Source organism: Tyto alba, unplaced genomic scaffold, assembly GCF_018691265.1.
Source record: "Tyto alba isolate M040663 unplaced genomic scaffold, T.alba_DEE_v4.0 Super-Scaffold_45, whole genome shotgun sequence".
Taxonomy (NCBI): Eukaryota; Metazoa; Chordata; class Aves; order Strigiformes; family Tytonidae; genus Tyto; species Tyto alba.
Genome location: NW_024881321.1, coordinates 22,352,419 through 22,372,458, shown reverse-complemented (window position 1 = coordinate 22,372,458; position 20,040 = coordinate 22,352,419).

Sequence of the window (20,040 nt, the reverse complement as noted above, 5' to 3'; positions counted from 1 at the left end):
GATGTTGGGAAGTCTCTAATCCAACTTCCACTCAAAGGAAGGTCAATACTGAATTCAGCCCAGGTTGCTTAGATCTTTATCCAACTGAGTCTTGAAAATTTCCAAGGCCAATGTTGTCACAGTTCTTCATGCACACATGGAACTTCAGATCCTCCTGTTAATTTCCCAGGCTGTGTTCATTTGTGCACCTGCATTTCAGGTGGGTCACCTTTTAACCTGCTTTATCCTTCCTGAGACCTCACCAACACCCACCAACCTGCCCCATGTACCTTTTTCTTATCTTTCCTCACTTAACTGCAAACTCTTATCACCATCTGATGATACAAATAGTTTAAAGCCTTCATTGCCAGTCTGGTAAGTCCTATTGGCAAGGATGCTCATGCTACACTTTATCAAGTAGATCGCATGTCTTGCTAGCAGTCCTTATTCCTTAGAATTCCCTGTCATAAAAATGAAAGCACTGATTGCGACAACAGCCACGCCCATTTTTTATCTCTCAGAATGAATCCATGCTTACTTGAACCTTTCCTATCATCCATAGGACCAAGGAGAAACCTAACTTTGCCCTCACCGCTCTGTACTCACTCTTGATTGCTCAAGGTCTCCCCTTGGCAGTATTACTGATGCACACATGGATGAGCAAAAAGTCTGAAGGCCACATAAACCTTGTCAGCCTTTATGCAACATTCTGGATCCAAGCCCCAGCAAAGAACAAACCTCCTGTGACAGCCATTCTAGTTGGCAGGTGGGTGCTTTCATCTGCTGCACAACAGTCTCAAAACACTATTGCCTGCTGCTTCTTCTTGGCACTAATGCTTGGTTCAGGCCCAGCTGGATCTGAAGTCTACTTGAGTGAAGTCTGTTCCTTTTCCTTGGCTATCAGTGCAATGTACATATTCTGTAAATTCAGACCTGGAGGCTGAGGTCCCTTTCTTTTGTTGCTAGAGAACACAAGTTCCCATCCATTCCTATACTGGGAATGTCCATTCACATTCATACAAGTGTAGTCTTTCATTGTTCCTCCTTTGCATTTTGTAGTTCAACCTTTTGCCTCTGCAGTCTCCATGAAGATCACACAAGCTTCCTATTCATCCTCCCTGATGCTACAGAGTCTGATTGCCTCCCCCTACAAGTGAGGCCACCATCACTCTTACTCCACTCTGCCCCAGGTAAAACAACAGACACAAGCCCTGGGAAGCATCATCCTCCATCCGACACTCTGATCCATGGCGTCCAATGTGTCAGGGTGCTTCCTCCACCCAAAGCTGAGCACTGACTGTGGTAAGGACACTACCACTGCAGTAGAGTGCCACACTCTCTGGAACAGAGTTTCTGGATCCCCTTTGCACCCACTGCCAAACAAAGTGTCCTGCAAACAGTGAAAGTCCCTGTTAGCTCACCGTGCTCGCTGGGCACTGTCATCCCACTCACCAACTAAACAGGTGTCCCCACTGCAGGGGAACAGTATATCACAAGCTCATCAGCAGGCAGTTGTTTAGCAAACAGCCAAAAAGAATATGGACACAGAGGGGTCAGACTCCTGGGATTTGTGTGTTTTATAACACAACTAACTAGATAATTTTCTTGATTGCCTTTTTTTATCAGTGCCTTAACTTCAGAAATAGTTAAGCATATTGTTATTTATAAGTAAAATACCATGATCATAAAAAAAATTAATAATGACAAATTAGATAAAAGCCATCAGGTGTGAAATGTGTGCTTCACAAAATCAGAAGTGCTAAATACTTTAAACAACATAGGAAAGATATTTTAAGGCTTCAGGGGAGCTTTTTTCCTCCATCGGTTTTATAGGATTATTTTGGCACACTTTCAAGTGATGACTAAAGTAAATCTTCCTGCCAGCATACAATTTCCTGGCAAATTAATTATTGTTCTTGTTGATCATAGGTGAGGTAGGTAGGAATGTCTATTTTTAATTTTCCTGGAATTTCAATTTTTATGACCCTGTTTTCCACTTATTATTTTGCCAAGTTTAAAATATTTGGGATGAAGTAGACTGTATCTTGCTAAATACTTGAGAAAGAGTCAATTAAACTCCTCAAACACTTTATCAGAATGTGGTATGGAGGGAAAATTAGTGTTTTCCAGCATTACAAAAAAAGGGGGAAAAAATCTCTTGAAGATTTTGACATCTTCAGAGGCATGAATGTCTTCCTTTTCAGTTTCCCAAGGTAATCACCTTGATATCCATAATATATTTTTTATTGCTCAGTTGATACCATCTAAGTATAAGGACTGAAAAAATTTCTCTAAATATATTCAGACACGTTTCAGAATTCTACATCTAAATTCTGAAATCGTCAATTGCATTGAACACCTGTTACTTTTGGATTGACCTGTTCTTATACCTTTCTCTGAGAGTGAGCACTTGCTATCCCAGTAATTCAAGCAGTGAGAAAGATTTTCCTTAAATCATTCATCTTGACTGGGCCATTTAAGTTGGGAATTTTGTGGTGTCTTTTTAGTGCTTTTTATGTTTCCCTACTAACATCCAGAGACAAAAAAAGAGAATGAAAAAAGAAATCTTAAATAAATCCAAGGAGTAAGAAGGAAGAGAGACAGGTGTTACATCATTCAGAAATTTGACAGGAGGACTGAATTTTACATTCACTGAATATTGTTTTCTATTGCATGTCTGCATCATTTTATATTTTAACTTTGGTACAGAAGAATAGTGAAGCGTGGTTTAAATCATATATTTCCAGAAAGGTTGCTGAAAATACTTCTTTGCTTTAAACAATAAAGCAAATTAAAAAAACAAACAAAAAAAGTCCTTATTCAGTGTGTTTTAGGCTGAGGTCTCCTATTTCCCTGGGAAAACCTAACATGAAATGCAGATTTGATGTGTGTATTTATTTATTTACTTATGTTTTCATTACTTAAATTAAAAGAATACATGCTGTATATCTTTGATTTGTCATAAACATAGGGTCTATACATTGTGCACACACAAATACTTGTAACTTCTTCACAAAAGGATGTGTAAAGCAGAAAATATGTTATCCTTTATTTAGTGTTTCCAGCAATGTTAAGATTCTTTTAGATAAGTCAAGTAAAGTGATGTGTAGCTTCTACAACCTTCAACCTAATCTGATCAGTGTAATATTAGGAACATTAATCAAGAAGAAATCTTAAAAGAAAAATATATTTTTTTCCTCTTCTATAGTAAATAATGTATGGACTCCTCTCCAGATGGTATCAAGTAAAGCACTTTTGGCGATCTTCTAAATTACATAATTCGAAACTACTGTTTTGTGCAGAGTATGAATTCTGTCCTTGACAGACTATAACTCATGAATTCTTTGCTGTGAAGGAAAACAGAATACAGATAAGGAAACCATTATTCTGTTTCCCTAGGTTATCTCAAAGGGAACATACAGTTTAATGAAGTTTGAAATGATTTGGCCTTGATAATGATTATTATGGGACTCCAAGATTTATAAGGTTAAACAATATTTTCAGCATTAGAGTTTAAAAGGGTTAAAACTGAATGAAAGTTCCTTTCTGAGATTATCTATAAAAAATGGTACAATTAAAGCACTATGGAATGTTAGATGACAATGTAGTGCCTCAAACTTTCATATCAGTCAGACCAGAATGTTCTTTTTTCCCTCCTTTATCACATATATCATGAAAATACACTGCATCAACTACACATTCTTAAGTGTAGAAATGTATAAAGGTTCAACAGCTGCTGAAAAGAACAAGAAGTCTGAATATGAGAATGTCTAACTACCTTTCTTCAGAGCCCTGAGATTACTCTTCATTCATATTGTGAAATTTAACAAGGGACAATAAATATTAAATTTGGGCTCAAACAGACTGAAATAAGCTTTGTGCTTAACCTAATCTGTTCTGTCTTTGAACGGTAAAAGCTCCTATCTTCCAGGTGAGATGTGACAGGAAAGTTCACACGTTCAATAAAGATCAAATTGGTATACTTTGAAGAGACAAAGTTCCAGATGGAGGGGAGGGTTAAAGTTTGATGTAAGCCAGTAATATGGCTTAGGGTTAATGATCTTTTGCCATCCTTGAGACCCTGCTTGGCTTCTACTGAAATCAATGGAAAAATCCCAATTGACATGATGCAGCCTTGAGCTCTTAAATTCTTGCTCCATTTTGTAAAGTAGGCAATAACATTATAGAAAAGGTCAGTCATATACATTTTACTCATGCAGCTAGTGACTTTACAAGTGAATGTAATTACTTGCATAGAAAGGATTTCTCAGATGAGTAATGCTCTGAACATCAGATTGTATACTGTAAAATATTTCATCATTTCTAAGGATAAAAAGATTAAAAATATCCATATCAGTGTTTTTTTTGTTTGTTTTTTTTTTTAGGTTTCTTTTTTTTTTTTTGGTTGGTTGTGGATTTTGTTGTTGTTGTTGTTGGTTTGTTTTTTTTTTTGTTTGTTTGTTTGTTTGTTTGTTTGTTTTTAATGAATGCATTTATAATTCCTAAATGTAAAAGATGTCTTTTTGATAGCAACAACTGAGATTTTGGTTTTATAATTAAAAGTGCCACTCCTTATTTACAATTTCAATATATAAAAGATGACAGATTTACCATCTTTGATTTTTAGTCCTAAAAGGTATTTTTAAATTAATGATTATTCATTTGTTGTTAGATGGCTAATGAAAAAGATACTTAAATACTGCAATATTGTATATTATGCTGTAGATATAATATCGAATAAAGGTAGTGCAAATATGCGTTTTGCAAATTGCATTTCCCCAGGACTGAGAAAACAGGTATTTTATATAGATAAGGATCAGACTCCTAAATCTAAACACCCCTGAGCTTCTGGTTTGTAATAAAAGTTATTAAAATATTACCGTGATAATCATGACACTGGAACATAAATATAAAGAATAAGGATTTCATATGTGTCCTACTTTGGCCAGAAACTCAAAACTCAGAACACAAATTTATAACTGTAATAAGGTATATGGGGAAATAAGGAGAGGTTAATGCCTATTTCTGAAGTACAATAGAATTAAGAATGTATAAACCATTATAGTGAGAAACATTTAAAAAAAAAAAAAAAAAAAAAAAAAAAAAAAAGCTCTGGTTCAAATTTAATTTCTTAAACATATTAAATATTTCTAAAAATTCTTAAAAGATATAGTCATTATTAATAAGAAATGCCACAGCGAAGAGAAGGGTAACATCATCTTCTTGGGTAAATTGTGGAGCCATCCTAGATTTACAACATCAGTGGTATTCTTGGGATGTCTCCTCTGTAACCTAAGAAGCTACCTTCCTATGAAATCCATATCCTGGGTTGCATCAAAAGTGTGTGGCAAGCAGGTGGAGGGAGGTGATTCTCCCCCTATGCTCCACCCTTGTGAGAACCCACCTGCAGTGCCACAAAGATGATTAGGGGGCTGTAGCACCTCCCTTATTAACACAGGCTGAGAGAGTTGAGGTTGTTCAGTGTGGAGGAGAGAAGGCTCCAGAGAGACCTTACACAAGAAAGCCGGAGAGGGACTTTTTGCAAGGACATATAGTGATAGGATGAGAGGTAATGGCTTTAAACTGAAAGAGGCTAGATTTAGATTAGATACAAGAAAGGAATTCCTTACTGTGACTGTGTTGAGACACTGGAACATGTTACCCAGAAAGGCTGTAGATGCCCCCTCACTGGAAGTGTTCAAGGCCAGTTTGGATATGGCTTTGATCTACCTGGTCTAGTGGAGTGTCTCTGCTAATGGCAGGGGGTTGGAACTAGATGATCTTTAAGGTCCCTTCCAACCCAAACCATTCTATGATTCTATGATGCTAGATGACTGTTGTAGCAGGTGCACCCACCCGATGAAAATGTGGCTTCCTGGCTGTTGAACCTTTCTTGTGCCCTTGTTCTCAGGGCTTTATGGTAGCTGATGTCCTTGGCCAACAGGGACTGCTATTAACCACAGGTCAGGTTCGGCTTGGGTATAAATGGAGTCCCTGGGGGAGCCATTTTGAGCTAGTCCTACCTGGAGCAGTGTGCTGCAGGTAAGGACTCTCCCCTTGGATTGGGACACTGCCCAAGGAGACTCCTCGGGGTTCCTACGGGTTGGGATGCTGCCCTAAGATGTTCCTTGAGGTTGAGAGTCCTTTTATTTTATTAGGTGAGTGACTGACTGTTTTGGGTTGTCATTAAACCCCAGGAGTTTGTGTGGTGGTAGTTTGTTCTCCTCTCGTGGACTTTTGAACCTGCTGTTTCTATGTTTGTGGAGTGATGATTAATTGTGTTGAAAAAATAAATTTGATTTTTTAATTTTTTATTTGTTTATTTGAGAGTTTCTGCAACAACTATATTCTATTTATTCTCCTGTTATTCTAATATAACTTTGGTATAGTGTAAGGCATAGATAGAAACAAATAAGATGCAAACTTCAGGATACAAATAAGATGCAAAATTCAGGTTACCTTTAAAGATAACATCTAATACTTTCTTTCTATCTTCACCTTTCTTTATAGTGACAAATATATGATAGCAGATTCCAACCTGTTTCAAATCGTTTCAAAAATTGAAGACAGCCAGAAATGATTCCTGTGATGCAAAGAGGAGGGCAGCAGTGCAAATAAATACCTTTTTCTTTAAAAATTATGTAAATGCATCAGCTGTTTGAATCATTCTAGAGACGTGATCCTCAAACAATGCAGAGGGAAGGCCTTTACTTTGAAGGTCGTAGTTTATTTGTTTGTTTGTTTGTTTGTTTGTTTTCAATATCTCCATCATTAATTCTTTGCGTTATTGTGAACTATAAGCTTTCTCAACAAAACAGATAATTTTTTCCCCAGAAAATATGATTTATTTGCTCTAGAAATGGTTGACCTTTTTAAACAAGAAAATTTCAAGATAACCAAATTAATCTTTTCAAAGAGCCTAATCATTATATTTTAAACATATCCTGAACATTGTTGTTTACTTCATTCTAAAAGTTAAAAATGTAAAATAGGTGTAATATACTATTGACTTAACCAAAATTGGAATAATGTTTTGAATTTAAGTAAAAAATTCAGTAAGCAACCACAAACACTTTACATAATTTTATTTCTAAACCAAATGTGAAATTATCATTTATCTGTTTTCAGTCCTGAATATGTATTAACAACACATAGGTTGTTTCTTTGCCTAGGACTAGAATTTGAAAGAATAAAAAGTAGGAGTAAATTATAAATTATTACATGCAAATGTGAATTTTTATTTTAATTTGGGGATCATTAATATATAATGCCTTAGTTTTATCCTTTCCTTGTTATTTCACAAAAATTTTTATAACATACGATAATATGCCTATTAGCTAGTATGCCTATTTACCTACCAAAAGAACAAATCACATAAAATCAGTGTAAACAAGCCATTACTAATGAAGGAATACAGGCCTTGTCCTGACTGTGCCTCAGTCTGACCGTGCGAGGCTCGATCCTGGCCAGATGTTATTAATTTTTTATGGGTACTGGCTGTGTGAGCTTCATACCCAATGTCCCTTGCTATAATGTGCTGTTTAATAGACAGATAATGACAAAGACTTTGAAAATATGACACCGGCCAAAAGTAGAGGCTCCAGAACCATAAACAGCTCAGTGACAGCCAAGTGTTAGTCATTGAAAAAGCTCAATGTAAAGAGATGGGAAAAGACAACTTTTGCTTTAAGAAAAAGAGTAGCAGCTAAGTAAGGGAAATAGGTGTCTTGGTTTGGGCTGAAATAGAGTTAATATTCCTTTTCAGGGATTAGATGTGTGCTGTGTTTTGGACTTAGCTTTGGGTTTGGTATGAGAAGAATGCTGATAGCACGCTGATGTTTTCAGCTGCTACCGAGAATTCAAGGACTCTCCGACTCCCCATGTGCTGCCCATGCACAAGGGCACAGGGAGCAGGGAGGGAGCACGGACAGAGCACCTGACCCTAATCGGCCAATGAAATATCCCATATCATGGAATGTCATGCTCACTATATAAAGGAGGGGTGGTTGGGAAGGAGCTCTCTCTCGCTTCCAGGATTGCGATTGCGGGATCTTGGTATCTCGGGGTTGCTAGCCGGGAACGGGCTGGGTATTGGTTAACGGGTGGTGATCAATTATGCTGTACACTGCCTGTTTATATATATATATATTTTTTTTTTCCCCCCTATCATTGTCATTGGTCTTGTTTTATTGTCATTATTAAACCGTTCTTATCTCAGCCTGCGAGTCTCCCTTCACCTGTCTAATTCCCTCCCCCATTCCCAGGTGGGGAGGGGGAAGGGAGGGTGACCAGCTGCGGTGGTTGGTTGCTGACCAGGTCCAAACCATGACAATAGGAAAAGAAACAAACAACAACAAAAAAACCAAACCAACCAAAAACAACAAACAAAGGAACACAATAGGGCACCTGTTGGGACAGGCAAAGCAACCTCCATCTCAACTCACTTAGCATAGTGCCAGTGGCTGGGAATTGTCCAGGAAATCAATTGTCTAATAAAAGGACAAGATCCCAAATTAAGGCATGAGGAAGAAAGACGACACATACTTCTGTTCTGGCTTTTCTCCTTGAAGTGCTCTTCAGCCTGACCATGTCAATAACTAAGACCATGAGTTATGGTCTTAATCATTCACATCGTCAATGACTATTGTCATTGTCAGTACAATCAATTGACATGATTGACAATGTCAATACAATCAGTGCTAGCTGTAGGCCATCATCTGTGAACATTGTATGTTCAAAGATATTGTAGGATATAAATGTAAAGGACTGATGACTTTGAATATGCAATGATAAGAAATAACTTTTGGCAATGTGTGTTGTTAATGGATGTTTGTCTGGTAAAGTTGTGTTTTGAGTCTGAAATGGGTTTGATTTATTGATTTTTAACATTCCCCTCACAACAATCTCTAATTCTCTGACATACATATTCAATTACAACAGTTATATCTATAATTGATCATGTTTCTAATTATCTTTTGTACATTTTGGGCCATCTACACTATAGTTTTAGGTATTATTTTACATTCAGTATCTTGTTTCTTGAAAAAAAAATATATTTGTGAATTGTCTTTGCACTCTGTGATTTCTGTTATCATCCCATGTCTGTATCCTTTGATACCACATTTCAATCTGAGATCACAAACAGTTCATCCTGCACTTGGTATTGCCATAAACTAGGGCTAAGCAGAAGTAAATTTAGGGTATATTCACTTCACTATTAGGCAATTGATATTATAGCTAAACCCAGCTAAAATCATCTCAGGCCAAGACAAGACCAGACAAATCTTAACGTTTTTTCCAGTAGGTTAATGAAAAGTGTGTGGCCTTTCATTAGTAATGGCAAAATTCAAATTTATTTACCAAAATCATACAGTTCAATTTCATCTTCAGTTCCTATATTGCATTTGACAAAACAGTTCTATTTTTAAGAATGTGCAGAGAGACACTTTACTTCCAGACAGAGGAGGGAGATATCTAACTTATGCTTAAATGCATGTGGGTAGCTATTATGACCTGGACTGGGAGCCCAGGGAGTTGTAAAGGTTCCATGATCCCCTCAGGTTAAATTAAGGTGAAATGACACCAAATGACCTGTTAAATTGTTTTACTTGCAGTAGAAACAACTTAAATTTGGAAAGGACAATAAATGATGTGGCCTCTTATTGATACATCTATAAGAAAGAAAAGAAAGGAAATAAAAGAAAAGGGAGACAAAGAGAGTCAAAGAATCTGGATCACCACACAAGATTCCAGTGTTGTTTCAGATCTGGTAAACTTGAGTGGTGGGTTCACACCAGCAAAGTTTTCTGTTATATTTTAAGCTCACCTTATGAGTTAATTTGCATACTAGACAAAGAAATTTGGGTTTTCCACAAATTTATTTGCATGACAGGAAAGACAAGGTGAAGCATGGGTTCTGTGTGTGTGTTGAGGGGTATGGGGTGCATTAAATCTTTCATCCAAGGTCGTAATCTCTCTCTGTCACCTTTACCTTTTCCCCAGTTTTGGTACTTGGGCAACCATCTAGCCTTGGGCTCCATCTGGTGCCAAGTGTTTTCCTTCTTACCAATCTTTTAGCTCTTTTCAAGGGTACAGTTGTTAGCAAGGCCTGCATTGTTTATATAAAGTATCAGGCTTACACTTACATTAGAGCCAATGTTTAGCAGTCCGCCTTAGAAAATCAGTGCAGTCCTGAATTAAAGTGTAGTCATTACCTGAACATACGATCTTACTCAGTCTACATTCCCCCACTTTGAGACTTATTTATAGAACCTGGCAATACAACTGCAAGGGAGTGGAGCTGCACCCTTCAATGCACTCTGCTTTTCCTTGTGTAGATAGTTCATCCTTCAGGCTTCCCTCATTGATTAATGTTTGAGGTATTTAAAGTCCTTCAGTTCCTCACAGTACCTAACCACATTAAATCCTTTTAGAAGATAATTTTTCTGCCATTTTATATATTTTGAAAAATATAAAAGGAATATTTATTTTTACACTTAGAATTTACTACGCATACAGGAATCTAAAAAAAAATCATATCAAACAACTTACTGTGGTAGAATATATGTCAGGATCAGGTGCTTGAAGTGAATATAGCCCTAGGTTGATTTTTATCCATAGTGACCTTTTTCCAATTTTTTTTTCCTCGTCCTCATTCTTAAGTGTCCTTTTCTTAATTTTCTTCTCTGTATTAACATGATGTAAATTTTTCTTTATGTATAGCTTCAATGCTGGTTCTATAGTAGATATATTTATATTTATTTATACTTATATTTATGTGTATATATTTATTTAGATATTTATTTAGATATTTACATATATTTATATATTTTTTTATATGCACTGAAGTATTTTTCTCTAGCATTTACTTAAACCCTCTAAATATATTGTTATTTGATTTTGTGTCATCCTCTCAATCATTAACTTGTTAAATTATGCAATGTAGGTGCTTTAATCTTAGCTCATCAATCCTTCCTTTTAGTATCTTAATAATTTTTGTTGGTTGGAAGTCTGAATTGTACTTTTCGGTAACATGGGGTAGGACTCCATATTGCACAAATCTGTATTAAATGATGGGATACAGCTCCAGATTGTAGACAGCTAAATTTAGATATTTACAATCTGGAACTGAATCCTATTTCAGCTTTGGGTGAGTGGTGAAGAGCTTCTAAGACTTACTTTCTTACTAGGGAAGGGATCAGGAAAGAATACATCTAGTTTCTTGAACTATACCCTTCTCACATCAAAATCAGATCCTTAAGATATGATTACAATTCATTAATGCTAAGTATCAATGTATCAAAGAGCTAGAGCTAATAGCAGAAATTAATTAGCTGAGTTCTGCATGGATTAATTTGCTTAGTTTACTTTGTTATTTTGAGTAAGATGCAATGACAATGCAAAGAAATTTACACAGTATTTCTGTCTTCTTCTTTGTGGCACCAATGGCTGTGGTATCTTCCTTGTAATGCCTGTTTTAGGATTGTGTTCGGATATGGAAAACACAATCTGGGGAGGCATTTCCTATGCAAAATCATTTCAGATCTATAGACCTGCCTGTCTATCCTCCTTTCAGGGGATTTAACCAATGGACTTAATGGAAAAGACCTTCAGCACATGTTCAGGTAGCCTTGTGTCAAGCATAAAGTGGTACAATCACAGCCATTTTCATTTAAAAAAACCCAGATGTGAGAAATTAATTATCCTGATGAATAGACCTTTTACTTTGAAATTAGGCTGTCAGATTCAGTAAATTTTTAGCCAAAACAATCTTTTCACTTCTAGTACCATATCTGGCCTTAAACTATTCTGGGTGGAGTCCTTTTTTTCCACTTCAACTGCTGATTAACCAGATGACTGAATGCAGCTAAGAATCCCAGAGCAGCAAGAGCAGAAGTAGAACAAGTGAAAATCAGAATGGCTCTGCTATCTAGTAGCTTCATCAGCTGGGATAAGGCAGGGTAAGGTTCTTTTCCATGGTTTATCCCAATTTTGCTTTTGTTTTCAAAGTAACATACATAAACACAGCTATGAGCAGGACTCAGATGCTTTCATCTTCTTTCCAAGTGACCTAATCACTTAGAGTATGTCCTACAGTTATACACCTTTTCTAAGTATCTTTTACTAGATACTTTTACCAGAGGCAATATTTTTGGACAAATTAACTCTTTTGCAAACCTCTACGAGAGTCCTGATGAATAAGTATATTATCAGTAAATATTAGATTATATATAATTAAATAAAGCTGAAGTTAATAATACATTATGAAATAGTAATTATTTTTATTGCTATTATTGTCTTTATGGGTACAACTTCTCCCATAGTTTTTCCACTACATAATACACTAAATCTATTATCTCTCCCTTTTATCCACCAAATCTATTAAATAGCCACCATCATGAAAAATACAAAGGCCAGAGAATGGGAAAAGTCCACTACTGTATTGATCATTTTAAGAGGGCCTCTGAAAAGAAAATAAGTAAGCTCAGACAAATGGAATAATATTTAAGTCAATGACTATATGAACAGCTTGTAATATTTTTTGCAGATTCAGGTTCTCTGCTTCAGGAAATTTGGCTGAAACCTATTAGAATTCTACATAGTATCTTATTCTTCACTGAAGATGGGGGAGACAAAATCTGATGCATTCTAGTTCAACCAGGTGTGTTGAGAGGGATTTTCTTCAAAGCAATTTTATGAGCCCTAATTAAATTATAAAAACACAAAATTGAAGTCTAACAGAAGGAAAAATATTCACTCAGTAATAAGCATAAATTAACAATAAAGTGAAACTTTCTCAGCAAGGTATAGATATGGTGATTTTCTTTGGTATAGAACATGTTCAGAAAATGATATTTCTAATGGTGAACTAGAGACAACTGACATGGAGAAGGCTGGGGTACTCAAAAATTTTGTTTAGCCTGTGTTTTCAGTGATATCCTCTCTTCCCACACCTTTCAAGACCCTGCACCTCAAGGCAAGAACTGAGGGAAACAAAGTCCCTAAAGCTGTAGGAGAAAATTGGGTTTGAGATGACCTGAAGAATGTGAACATACTTAAGTCCATAGGACCTGATGAGATGTATCCCAGCATCTTAAGGGAATTGGCTGATGTAGTTGCCAAGTGACTCTCCATGGTATTTGAAAAGTAACAGCAGTCAGGTGAAGTCCTCAGTGACTGGAGAAAAGGGAATATCGCACCCTTTAAAAAAAAAAAATATATATATATAAGAGGACCCTAGGAACTACTGACCAGTCTTTCTCACCGATGAGATCATGGAATTCATCCTCCTGGAAGACATGTCAAAACATATGGAAGACTAGGATGGGATCAGAGAAAGCCAACATGAGACATTTTGTGATGGAGTGATGACATCAGTGGAGAAGGGAAGAGCTACAGATATTATCTACGTGGACTTCTGTAAGGTCTTTGACATGGTTTCACACAACATCCTTGTCTCTAAATTGGAGAGATATGGGTTTGATGTATGGACTGTTGGATGTATGAGGAACTGGCTGGATGACTGCAACCAAAGAGTTACAGTTAATATCCAAAGGGAGATCAGTAAATAGTGGTGTCCTTCAGGGGTCCATATTGGGACTGGTACTGTTCAATGTCTTTATTAATGGCATAGTAGGACTGAGTGCACCCTCAGCAAGTTTACAGATGACACCAAGCTGAGTGCTGCAGTTGATACACTTGAGGGAAGAGATGCTATCCAGAGGAACCTTGACAGGCTTGAGGGGTGGGCCCATGTAATCCTCATGAAGTTCAATAAGGCCAAGTGCAAGGTCCTGCACCTAAGTCAGGGTAGTCACCAGTATCAATGCAGACTGGGGTACGGGTAGATTGAGAGCAGCCCTGCAGAGAAGGATTAAAGGATGCTGGTGGATAAAAAATTGGACATGAGCAGGTGATGTCTGATTTCAACCCAGAAAGCCAATGGTGGAATGGACTAGATGATCTCTGAGGTTCCCTTCCAACCCAAACATTCCACAATTCTGTGATTTTCCAGCTCAATTCTAACATTGCCAAGTTCCCTAAATAAAAGCAGTCATGGTTTTGGGGTTCTGTGTGTGTTTTGAGCTCTTTAACATAAATAATTTCAAAATATAAAGGCAATGGTCATAATGTATTGGAGGGAAATTATGCATGTGAAAATTTTCATTGCACTGTGAAACTAGTTGTGGCCTAATGTGTTAAATCCTATTTGAAATACTGATGATGAGTAATAGGTACAGTGCAAAGATCAGGGCTACTATGAATTTTTGCTTTCTCTGCAACATTTTTGTTAAACCCATGAAAATAAACAGATGAGTTCCACTGTTTGGATGTTTTCATGCTTATATTCAATATTCTTTCTTGGAATTTAATGCAACAGCTGTTTTTTAATTTGTTGGGGTTTTTTACTACTCTTATTATCATTATCATTAAATATTTATATATGAATGTAATTCTCATTACTAATGATTTAAGATCTTGTGCTATTTTACATCTCAGTCAATTTCAGTTAGATGAATCAGATTAGAAAAGGTTAAATCCTTCAATTTTTCTTGTTAAAATAGTGCAATAAGGCAGGTATTGGTTGTTAGCAGTGTCTTTTTTTTTTTTTTTTTTTTTTATTTATTTCTGTGAAATATATTCTTTTTTTGAAGCAACAATTGATTTCATTATAGAAATAACCTTAAGAGCAGTGTTTCCTCTCAGGGAAAATCCTTAACCATGAAATATCAACATCACAGTTTCTGCATAGACAAATGCACAATACACTTTCTCTAACATACACAAAAGCCACATGAGGTAGTGGTTATTCCAATAAAGTGTATAGACCAAATCCCACACTCCTACTTTAAAAGATTAAATTCTGCTGATTCCACACTTTTACAAATACTTTAGATGCAATGTTTTCTTTCATAATTTGCCTCTTCGAAGAAGACAATTTATAAAGATCTTACTCATCTTTTCCTGAAGTTTTCTGTGAGGATGCTTACTGGATTAATCTCATTTATAGATTTAGGTAGAGAAACGTTGGTCTAGGGAAGGTATGAGCAAAAACCATCTTAGATCTTTCCATTTGGGGAGTGTCTTGAACATTCTCAATTGTAACAGGTTGATTTCATTCCCTAAATCTAGATGTATAGCCTTTTAAAAGTCATAAGGTATCCATCTGGTTTCTAGCTGCCAGGCTGAAAAGGCACAGTTCTCCTGGTTGTCTTCAGATATATCTGCTTTCCTCCTGCAGATGTCTCAGTTTTACAAGGTGTCTCAAATGTCAGTGGAAACAAGTTAAAGCAACTGAATAAACCCCAAAGGTCTAAGAAACACTGAACCTCAGTCAAAACTCTCAAAAGCTGAGTAGCAGCTGGTGATTGACTTACAGAATTTAATATTTTTAATTAGGCATTTGTATATTCTAAGTTAGCATTGTCCTCTTCTGTCAGGGAATCACTGAGAGCACACATAAGACAAGCCTTTGATTTCTCTTCTGATTTTCTTCTGCTTCCTGGTTTCAGATTCACCCAGAATGATCATTAGAGGAAAAGTAATAGATTTGCACTTGTAATGCTTGTCCACATGTCAAGTGGAAGCTTAGACATTTCTAATAGCTGTAGGAGGCTTTAGAGTATTTACTGAAACTTATGGAGGTTTTAACACTTAACCTCTAGCAAGTGTCTACTAAGAATATGCAAACTACGGTGTTCCTTAAGCTTATAACTAGGTCAAACAAGGACAGATTTTCACAAGAATGGCAAAAAAGAAATCCATTATGCAGAAGTCAGTTCTCTGCCAAATTTCAAGTCCCTATCATACTGCTTGGTGCTATAACAGCATTCCGAAGAACAGGTTGCCAGAATTACTATTAGCATTCAAAAAAGAAAAAAGAAAAAAAAAATTTTTTTTTCCTTAGATTCATGCAATTGCTGAAGTATTTTGTTTTATAAAAATATCCCCAACACTGTCAAATTTTCAGGTTAAGGTAACTCTTGATTTAATTGGATAAAGTCTGAATAAATCATAGACATCTGAAATCTAGTCCTAAAATCAAAGTTTCAGGGAACCTTTAAAACAACAGTTAATCGACCTGCTCGTAACAGAACAGAAAACAAGACAAGCTAGAGCAGCATGTTTCCTTCAAGTCAAGCACCTTTGAATTGATAAACTCTGTATAAATTCCACATTAAACTCAGCATCAAGTTAGAAGCGGAGCTGTATTTATGTCAATTAAGTCAATGCAGTAATTACTAGACTAAAATGATCAGAATTTGGCCTAAAAGCTAAAATAGCAGAGAAACCTTTAAGTGAAATATCAAGTAATCTGGACTAGGGTTTGGGGCCAGGGTTGAAGAAGTTTAGGTTGTTAAAATATATCAAATATAACAGTGTTCAGTAGAAGAATGAGGGAAAATAAATTGAATGTATAGTTATGGGTATTTTATTTGCTTGTATGACTGGGATAAAGACGTTCCCACTTAATTACATAACAGAATGTTTTGTGCACTGACAGTGATCCCAGATCTTTAATTTCTGAACAAAAATAATGATATTTGCTGCCTGCAATCATCCTGGTTTTAGGTAATATTTCTTATGGTGGTTGTTTTGGTTTTGGAGCTCTGTCTATGTGTGCGTTTTGTCCCATTTTTGCTATAGCTTTATTTTGCTTCTTTTCATAAATGTTTGTATTTTTCTATAACTGAGCCATAACAAATCACAGGTATGACAGACTAATGAAAATATTAGTTGACTTCAGGATTATGGTGGAGTTGATCAATAATATTTGATGTAACATCAGCCACCTGCTTTGTACATTCTGTTCTTGGCAGTCTTCTCACAGTCATTCTTTGTGAGACGGATCCAAACACTACATGTCATTAAACTGAGGTAAAGGTATGTGTCTGTTTACTTTTTGTGGGTTTGGATTTTTTTTTTTTAAATATTCCCAGAAAACAACAATCTGTATGAAGGATGGAATAGCAGAAAACAACATCCAACTCCTAAGAAGCCTCTGAAGTCTAAAATTCTGCAAGAAATTTAATTCACAGTCCTCTAGTATTCATGAAAAAAAATGGAGACAGCCACTCACACTAAAAACATTAAAAAATCCAGGAGAAAGCTATGTATTTATATATTCATTCAGTGAATTTTATCTACACTATCTATATACTTTAAGAGTCCTGACAAATGAAAATCAGTTTGTCATTGTATGAAAACAAAACAAAACAAAACTGAAAAAAAAAACAATAAAATCCCCAGACAACTCTTCATTCTAAGATCATCTCAAAATGTTGTTTTTTTTTGTTTTTGTTTTTTTCCTGTCATACTGATCCTAATTCTTGTGAAGAAACTAGAGCAGAGTTGAATGAAACAATATTGATGAGTCCTGGATATGCATCTGTGCACAACAATACCAAGATGTGATAAACCTTAATCATTTTTTTTTCAATACAAATAGATTGATGTGACATCCAGTAAACAGAATTTGCCAATCTGACTGAGAAAAAAAGGCAGATGCTGATAACAGTTATGGATTTTTGTTAAGTCACAGCATTGAAGAAAAAGGCACTGAAGGCTAGTTTGCAGATTTCTCTTATAATAAGGTTAATGTGAAGGAGAGATCATTTGAAGGGTAATCTGGAAGGGTAACATCAGTGGCAAGATGAAAACTACCACTAGATGTTGGCTACAGAGAGGATGGGAGGTTCTCTCTCCCCAAGGAGTCACATGAAAAGGATAAGCAGCAATGGGTGCAAGTTTCATAAGGAGAGGTTTCATCCCAAAATAAGAAAGAAATTTTCACAATGAGAATGAACAGTCACTGGAACAACCTTCTCAAGGCCGTGGTGGAGTCCCCATAACTGGAGGTTTTAAATAATCTACTGGACAGCATGCTAGATGATCTTATCTAGGTTTCCTTTCCCACAAAATGTTGGACCAGATGATCTTCCAAGGTCCCTTCCAACCTGAGTTCTTGTATGATTCCATGTTGTTTATACTACTGTTTTAGAGAAACAAACTTACTAAAATTGTATGAAATATCCTATTGTGACCTCCTAAAGCAAATTTCATAATAGTAGTGTTTGGAGAATTTATTCTCTATTTTCATTTTTCAAACACTTATTACCATTATTCTGTCGTGCAAATTTTCCTATGATGTGCCTTATGCTAATCTTTCAAAAGCTGAAGAGCAATAAGATTTAGTGACTCATAAAGGCTAACTTTTGGAGAATCTCTATTTTTACTGCTTTTAAATGACAAAAATTCATATAAGAATATTTTACCTGTACTTGAGTTTATAGTATCTCTACATGATAACTGGTATTAAAGTCTTTCAGTTTGTTTTTTGTGTTTGTTTGTTTGTTTGTTGTTGTTTTTTTTTTGTTTGTTTGTTTTGTTTTTTTTTTTTTTTTTTTTAATTTCCTCTCTGTATTATTACAATTCCCAAATTTTAGCTTCCAAAAGTTGACAGCTTTACCCGAAAGAATTTGACAGTCATGTAAGACAGCCTATTTGTGTTTCATGCTGCTTATCACTGGCTGAGAAACCTCACCAGCCTTTAACTGATAGTAAATTATGGGCATCTTTTAAAAACAGGAAGATAGTGGAAATATCGGGACATGAAGCTTTTCATGGGAATTCTTTGTATCAATGAAGGGAAAATAATGTATCTAAAAATTTTAGTCATGAGACAGATTTATAGAAGGCATAAATAGAGGACCTTACAAGGGTAAGCAATTATGAAGACTAGTAGGGTGCAAATATTGAGGCAGAGAAAGATGAGAAAAGAAGAAAAAAACAAACAAACAAAATCAATGTATATTGATTTATATCAGGGCAGGCTCCAGGAAGGAGTTACCCCAATTACTTTGACTTTATATGAATTCCTAGGGAGATGAATTGAGAAAACTGACAAGCTGAAATTCCTTACTCTTGTTTTGTGGAGCAGAGATGGTATGATGGAAAGTACCTTGATACCATAGATATAGTCCTACGGGATTCCTGATACCTCAAACTTGCAATATGTTTCATATACATTTTAACTTCTGTATTCTGCTGGTATAAAGTACTGCTCACCACCTTCTATACAATCTTTTGGCTTAATTGTTAAAATTATTAAACAAGATATGCAAAAGTTATGCTGCAAATTATATGAATATTAAAAATAAATCTCGGTGACCTATACTCTGATATGAGTGGAAAGTGCAGGTATGCAGCACCTTTAGAATTCATCCCTGAGTACTGGTTGTCAGTGAGAGATGAAAGAAAAAATTAGAAAAAAGCCTGTGTTAATCAAAGATTCAAGGCAGGTCAGAATGACCTAGATATTTTTAATGTGAAGGTTAAAAACATGGAAAGTTGATATATTTCTGGTAATCTGGTCTTTTTACAATATTGACAGAAGCATACTCCATAGCAGATGATGGTGTTTTCTTACAATATGATTGCATCTCTTTATATTGCCCAAATGTTTGATAGAGAAAATAATGACAGTGCCTGCAAGGCACTGTGTCTAGACTTCAAAAAAAAGAAGCCATTAGGAAAGGAATAACAAAAACGTAGTGAGCTTGTGTATTGACACATTTTGTTGGAGTCTGGAGGCAAATCATGTCTGTAACTTTCTGACCACAAGTGATCTGTAATCTGTGAGGCAGAAAAATAAACTGAGGCACATGAAGTCATATCATAAGTGATTGAAAATGTCAGAACACAGAACATTTAAGAATTCAAAAGAATGTCAGGACTTGCCATATATTTGTACTGTATATGATTTTAATTTATTTTTCCAGTAAAATTCACAAATGAAAAAAACCTTTCCTTTCCCTTTCCTTTCCCTTTCCTTTCCCTTTCCTTATTGTTCTCAATAGTCACAGAAAAATTATTTTCTCACTTCAAATACTGGACTAAATCTAGGAAACATTGGAAGTGATCATATAGTTTGTCTTGTGAAATGTAATAAAAGGAGAAATTTAAGAATGAGAGGGTAAAGGACTTTTTTTTTTTTTCAGTGCAGTTCAGCTGTAAACATTAATTTAAACTGTGCTTAGAATTAAAAAAAATGTTAAGGTA